General features: G+C 38.8%; 1 pseudogene; it reads right to left on the reverse strand.

Annotated features, from left to right (window-relative positions):
• Positions 1-1,988: 1,988 nt before the first annotated feature.
• On the reverse strand, positions 1,989-3,328 carry LOC132018676 (small ribosomal subunit protein uS11-like; annotated as a pseudogene).
• Positions 3,329-7,129: the final 3,801 nt, after the last annotated feature.

Here is a 7,129-nt window from a genome sequence, read left to right on the forward strand (position 1 = left end):
TCTTCTGCAGGCCAGGAAGAGAGATCACTGAGAACAGATTTGTCCAGCACCTTGATCTTGGATTTTGCAGCCTCTAGAAGCGTGAGAAATGAATAATCTGTTGTTCAAGTCGCTCAGTCTATGATATTTGTTACAACAACCCAAGCTGACTAATACATGCATATATAGAGCAGTCAGGTAACCCTTGACAATATGTTGCTATCTATGACATTCCTTTTATTTTCACAAATACACTGAAAAATCTTTTGAGAATAGACAGAGATATGTGAAGAGCTCTCAACAGAGTTCCTCAGCTCTTGAAAATCGACCCTCCAAGCAGCATTGAAATTTGAGTGTGTGAGCTCAAGCTAGCTAATTTTTCTGGTTAAGAGAGTATATAAAAGGATCTTCAAGAACTAAACAGAAAAGAATTCTACCAAACTGGATTAACTGGGGCTCCTCAAGTGAGGGCAAGCCCAGAACACCTGCCAACAGTTAAAGATCGTGACCTATGGTCATTATAACAAATTGTGTAAGACTGATTTGGCAGAATTCCAGGTAACACCTCACTGAGAATTGCTACCAGGAAATAGCTAACAAAATGTCAAGAAAAGTGGCTGTGAGGTGCAAGGTGCAGCCCCCTTTCTCCAATATAAGAATTGTACTCTTTTATTCCTATATGTGGGTGATATTTTGGACTTAGATGTTCAAATTTTGATCTATTTGCATTCTCTTAAAATAAATGTTAAAATGTCTAGGTCCAAAAAGTTGTAAACGTATCATCTCCTGGGGAGTACAGTGAGGGGAGTACACCGCAAACAACACTGTAATGGGAAAATGAGTATGAAATCACATTCCCACAGACGCTGCAGCTTTAAAACAATTGGCTTTTTAAGTTCTGAGTCGTTTCCTTTGCCTCAACTTCCTCCTCCTATCAGTCTATCCCAGTCAGGTTTCTCAAGTGACTGAAGGTCAACATATCACCATCTATTCCACACCTAAAGAATCTTCCTTTACATTTTCTGGGCGAGTACATTATAGACTTTAATGTTTCCAGAAGCAGAGGAGGTCAACATTCATGCAGTATGGAGCTTGGTGATGCACAAGTATAACATGAAACATCTTCAATAAATCATATTCTCTGTTTCCTGTTTCGATAATGCAGGAAGTGCTGGTTCCACTGGCCCCTGGGCTCTCAGAGATAAGGAATGCTCCGCAGTGTTCAGAATTTTCAGATAGAGCTTTGGAATTTTGCATGAGATATAGAGTATGCAGTCCTAGACTGAACAGACAGGAAGCTGTTCCTCAGGTGTCATCACCCACTGGAACTGTCTATCCAGACCTGGGAAACATGGATAGCTGAGATTCCTCTCCGGGTCTGAGATAGGCTGTTGTGTGTATATTTAGATAAACTTGTACCCAAGTGCCTATCCAGCCATTGCTGGGGAATTTCGTTCATGAGAACAATGTCCATAGTAAAGAAAGTGGATCAGATTGTTTAGTAGGTCTGCCTATGAAAGCGGGCTTAGATTTGACATGCTGGGATCTGGTTAAAGGATCAAATGAATCAGTAGATAAATTATTAATCATTATTCTTTATGTGATTTGAAACACATTCCCATCCTCAAGTAAGTTAGGATGTAAGCCATAAGGTAGAGCATGATAATGAGAGTTGTGAAGTCTGTACTCTGGAAGCTTTTATGTGTTTGGAAGTTTCTGGGGAGGAGGGGAGAAAGAGATTATCTACATTATAAAAAGATGACATGAGTAATCCCAAACAGGGAATAGTGAGAAACATTTTAAATGCTTCTCTTATAATACTCAATAGACATAAAGCAGGAAATAAAAGTTAAATACATCATAAAGTGTGCATAATGGCTTTAGTGTAGGAATTGTGTGTCTGTTAACATGACTGAGGGAAACATAAAGAAATGTATGTAGTTATATTCTCTTTTTTTCTTACACAAAGGCAATTTATTCAGAGAAAACAATAATTTGAGGAATCCTGTTCAGAGATGGCTACCAGGTTGACCCCCTTTTCTGTGTGTGCTATCAGCGGGTATGAGGTTGACATCCTCCACCCACCTTATCTTCGATCCTGAGTAGGCAAGGGCTCTGAGGGATGACTGGGCTCCAGGTCCAGGGGTCTTGGTTCTATTTCCTCCTGTGGCCCGGAATTTGATGTGAAGGGCAGTGATGCCCAGCTTCTTGCACCTCTGGTCTATATCCTGGGCAGCCAACACAGCAGTGTAGAGAGAGGACTCATCTTGGTCATCCTTCACCTTCATCCCCCAGTCACACAGCAGATGGTTTCCTTGCCAGGAAGGTTGGTGACATGGACAAAAGTGTCATTAGGGGAGGCAAAAATGTGGCACACACCAAATACATTTTTCCTTCAGCTATGTGAGGTTCAAGGCTGATGGCCTGTTCTTCCTTCTTTCCTTCCCCTTGCAAGTTTCCATTTCTGCATGTCTTCTCCAGTCTGCCACTGGAAGGGGAAAGTAGTTATATTCTTAGTGGACAGTGGGTCTTTTTGTTCCTCCATGATTGTGATATATAACAGTGTATAATGATTGGAACAGTGGGCAACATAATTCCTGCTTTCTTTGCAATTTCTTTGGAATGTACATTGAATGTGTTCTGAGGTTAAGGAATTATTTGGATATCTACTGTACAGCCTTGTACCTCTAGACAACTGTACTGTATTGTATACTTAGATTTGTTAAGAGGGTGGAGTAGATCTCATGTTAAATGTTCTTACTGCAGTAAAATAAATTTTAAGAATAAAATAAAGGAATGTCTCGAAAGCAGGCTCATTTTCTTACTTTACACCCAGAACTTGTTCATATTAGGCAAGTCCATATATTTCCCTCAGCCACACAGCTTCCCCTCTGAAATTTGTGTATCCCAAACACCTCCCTGAGGTAGGGTAAAGGAAATATATAAGTGTTTGAGTTTTAAATATTTTCCTAATGAAAGAATCTGGACTTGTGGAGACTTCATTGGTCATCTTGAACATGTGCTCACTTCCACATCTTAAATGGATCCTACTAAAAAGGAGCTCTTTTTTTTAAAGTGTCAAATCAATTCCACTGAAAATTCTGCCAACTGAGTCAGACCCAGTACTCAGATTAAATCTCTAGGAGTAAAATATGGCTTCTCTCCTTTTCTCACACAACATATCCTGCCCTTACTGTATAATCTGAACCTTAAAAATAAAAGCGTGACCTTTTCTCATGACTTCTACCACTGTCACTCTTGTCCAAGTCACCATTCCTTGTTCCTTGAACTGCTGCAATATCTCCCAGCTGGCATTCCTACTTCCACACTTGCCTACCCTAGAGTACATTGTCTATAGAGTAGTCAGAAAGCTCTCCCAACATCCTATTATGGTATTGTGGAAGGCAAGAGAGTTACCCTGAGAGGGTGGATTGGAATTGGAGGTATTGATGTGAACTCTTCATTTCTAAAATGTGTAAATATTTCAGTATATGTATGTTTCCACATGCAGACATAATATAAACAAACACATGCAAACATGCATATTTCCTAGCTCTATTTGCTGAAAGAACCTTGGAGCAGTAACACTCCCAGTAACAAAATGAATACAACCCCAGATCTTGACTTCTGACACCATCTCCACTAAAAGGAATCGGAGATTCTTGGAGAAATGACAATTTTCTAGGTTGGGTAAGCTAAGTACAATAAGATACTGAGAAATCGCTTTTGTTGAAGAACAGGGTCAAAGAGGTATAACCACCGACTGACCCATGAGCTAGATCTTGGCACCCCAAGGCACCTCATCCCTTCCCCTGTCCTTAGAACATGAGTTCAGCTTGCTTTTCCCACTCCCAGATGCTACTCCAAGGACAAGCCTAAAGATGATGATGTGATGTTGAAAGTACCCGCACAGTCTACGCGACTGAGCCATTAGGGCCTCTCAAGATTTGAAGGGAAGGTGTGGGAAAACATTCATTTTGTTGCTGCCCAAGACAAGCCTCATATGTAAGCTCTCTTTGCTATTATTAAAATTGCCACCTATCAATATGGAGTGTCCTGCCTCTTTCTTCCGTCTCTACCAATCCTCTGCATATGCGGGCTGGATTCAGATTACATCAGGAAAGCACCTGAGTAGATTGTGTTAGAAAGCTGTGAACCACACTTTTGTTGAAAACTTAAGGAAATGCTCCCTTCCCCAAATAAGGAGGACTTGTCACATGGACACAGAGAATAGTTTGAAGGAGCTCCCACTGGGACAATTTAAGAAATAAAATAATTAAAGGCAATAAGTAATCATAAATCATTAAAAAACAGAAATCTACAATTCCACACAGATAATAAAATGAAACAAAGTGTGAAGAAGAAGGGAAAGCTCTTGTTTATGGTAGCATGTTGTAAACATGGTGTGAATATTGTATAAGGAAAATCATCATTTTGTAAGCATCACAGTAAAGAAGAATTCAGGCAAGGATCATAAAGAAATGTGAAATCTAGGGAGTAAATTTTGGTAAGGACCAGGATATCTGCATAATTTTTTATTAGCAGCAAGGAGAAAATAATAACAATACAGTGGACACACTGGAAAACACAATGACTGAGTGATTAAAATTATTATCACAAAGGATGGGCAGGTGGACATTGCATGTCTCCAGATGAGATATCCTGAGAAAGACAAACATCAGTTCTATGTTATTTCTGCCAAGAATGCATAACCTGAATCTAATCAAGAGAAAATATTACACAGACCCCAAAATGGAGATCTAGCTATTAAAATGGGGTTGGCAGGGCAGGGCTGGTTGAGAGGTATGAGACCGAATGTTTCAAAACTGTCAATAATCATAAAAGGGGGGACAAGAAAGCTGGGAAATTGTTCCAGATTAAAAGAGCTAAGACTTGAAAATCAAATGCAATATGTGATTATAGACTGGATTCTGTACTGGAAGAGAAAAAAGAATACTGTAAAGGACTTGACTGATTCAATTGATGTAACTGGAAACAGATGGTATTCTGGATAAAACTACTATATTTATAATAAATTTTACTTAGGTTGATAACTTCTCTGTTATTATGTAGGACGTATTAGTCAAGGTTCTCCAGAGAAACAGAATCAATAGGACATAGATGGCTACGTGGACAGATAGATAGATGCATACATACATACATAGACAATAGATAGATGCATGGATGGATAGATAATAAAGAGTTGGCTCACATGATTATGGAGACCACAAGTCCCCAAATCTGCAGGGTGAGTCAGCAAGCTGGAGAACCAGGAGAGCTAATGTGTAGTCCCAGTGCCAAGGTCAGCAGGCTTAAGACCCAGGGACAATCAGTGTTTCAGTTTGAATCTGAAAGCAGGATAAACACTGATGTTTCAGTTCAAAAGCTATCAGGCAGGAATAATGCTCTTATTTGGAGAAGGTCAGAGTTTTTATTTTATACATGCTTTCAACTGACTGGATAAAGCCCATCTACAATGGGAAAGGCAATTTGCTTTACTCGGTCTACAGATTTAAATGTTAATCTCATCCAAAACACCCTCACATACACACCTAAAATAATGTTGGACCAAATATCTGGGTACCCCACGACCCACTCAAGTTGACACTTCAAATTGACCCTCAGATAAGTATCGCCTTTTTTAAGGAAATAAACATTGAAGTATAGAATTTAAAGACCATAATGTATGCAATTTACTCTCAAATGGTTCAGATAAAAAGGATTCTGAGATAGACATAAAAAATGGTGAAGGAAATTGAGCAAAATCTTAACAATAAGTAAATCTGAGTAAAGAATACAGAGATATTCTTTGTGCTTTTTAAATTTTCTGTATATCTGAAATTATTTCCAAATAAAGTTTTCTTAAAAGTCTTTCAATGTTCTGCTAAAAATACCCCAGTTATTTTTTATGCACTGTGGATGAATCCAACTTTTGTCACTTGGCCTGCAGAGCCATAAGTGGCCCAGCCTCTGCTGACTCCTCACCTCAGCTAATCCTACTCACCTCCCACATAGACCCCTACTTGCCCTGTGTATTTTCTGATCCTAGAATAGGAGCATTCTCTCCACAGAACTTTTACACCTACATCCTCTCCATCTGAAAGCTCTTCTTCCCTTTTTGAATACCACTCCTTCTCATTGCTCAGGTGTTTTGTCAAATGTCACTTCCTCAGAGAGTGCCCCTGACTGAAGGAGCTTATCTTCAGTCATGTTGCTCTATTCACCTTACTCCCTGAACTTACCCTGTTTACTCACTCTTTTATTTGTCTATTATACCTCACTAGGATATAAACTTCAAAAGGGCAGTTGCCTTATCTACCCTGTTTACTGCTGTATCTCCTATATCCAAAACATTGCTGGCCATGTGGTAAGTCCTAAAGAAATATTTTTGATTAATGGATAAAGGGTTAAGTGCTCACATATCCAAATCTTTGAAACTAAAATATTTAATCTATTAATATTTGTTCTTCATGCATATATATAGGCTTTATGAATCTGTGACAGGAATTTTAGTAATATACATTATGATAATATGTGAGCACCAAACAGTGTTATCGCAGAGAAACTTTTTTAAAAATTGTAATTCGGGGGGAACCTAGGTGGCTCAGTTAGCTAAGCAACTGACCCTTGGTTTCAGCTCAGGTCATGATCTCAGGGTCATGAAATTGAGCCCCATGTTGAGCTTTGTGCTCCATAGGAGACACCTTGGGATTCTCTCTTTCCCTCTCCTTCTGCTCCTCACCACACACTCTCTCTCAGGAATGAATAAATAAATCTTTAAAAATAATGTAATTCTGATTATCTTAAAATGGAAGTAAGCTGATCTAGGTAATGTGAAAATCCAATAAACTTAGCAGTAATAAGAAAATATCTTGGTAATGGGTCCTTGATTTCCAAATACCTAGTACAATGCCCAGAATACAGTAAAGGATTCATAATATTCAACAAATGCAAGAAATAACCTATTAATAGTTCATAAGTGGGTCACTCCAGGGAAAATAAAATGAAGAGACATGGCTAGTCTTGCACCTTCAAACATAAAACAGACTCATTTTTTTTAAACTAGAAAAAGAGCTCATGATAGCCAGAGGTAATGTTTTTCTGTGGAATAGAACTATTAGAAATAACAATAATACAGAGAAGCCCCCCC

This window comes from Mustela nigripes, chromosome 5, assembly GCF_022355385.1.
Source record: "Mustela nigripes isolate SB6536 chromosome 5, MUSNIG.SB6536, whole genome shotgun sequence".
NCBI classification, from domain to species: Eukaryota; Metazoa; Chordata; class Mammalia; order Carnivora; family Mustelidae; genus Mustela; species Mustela nigripes.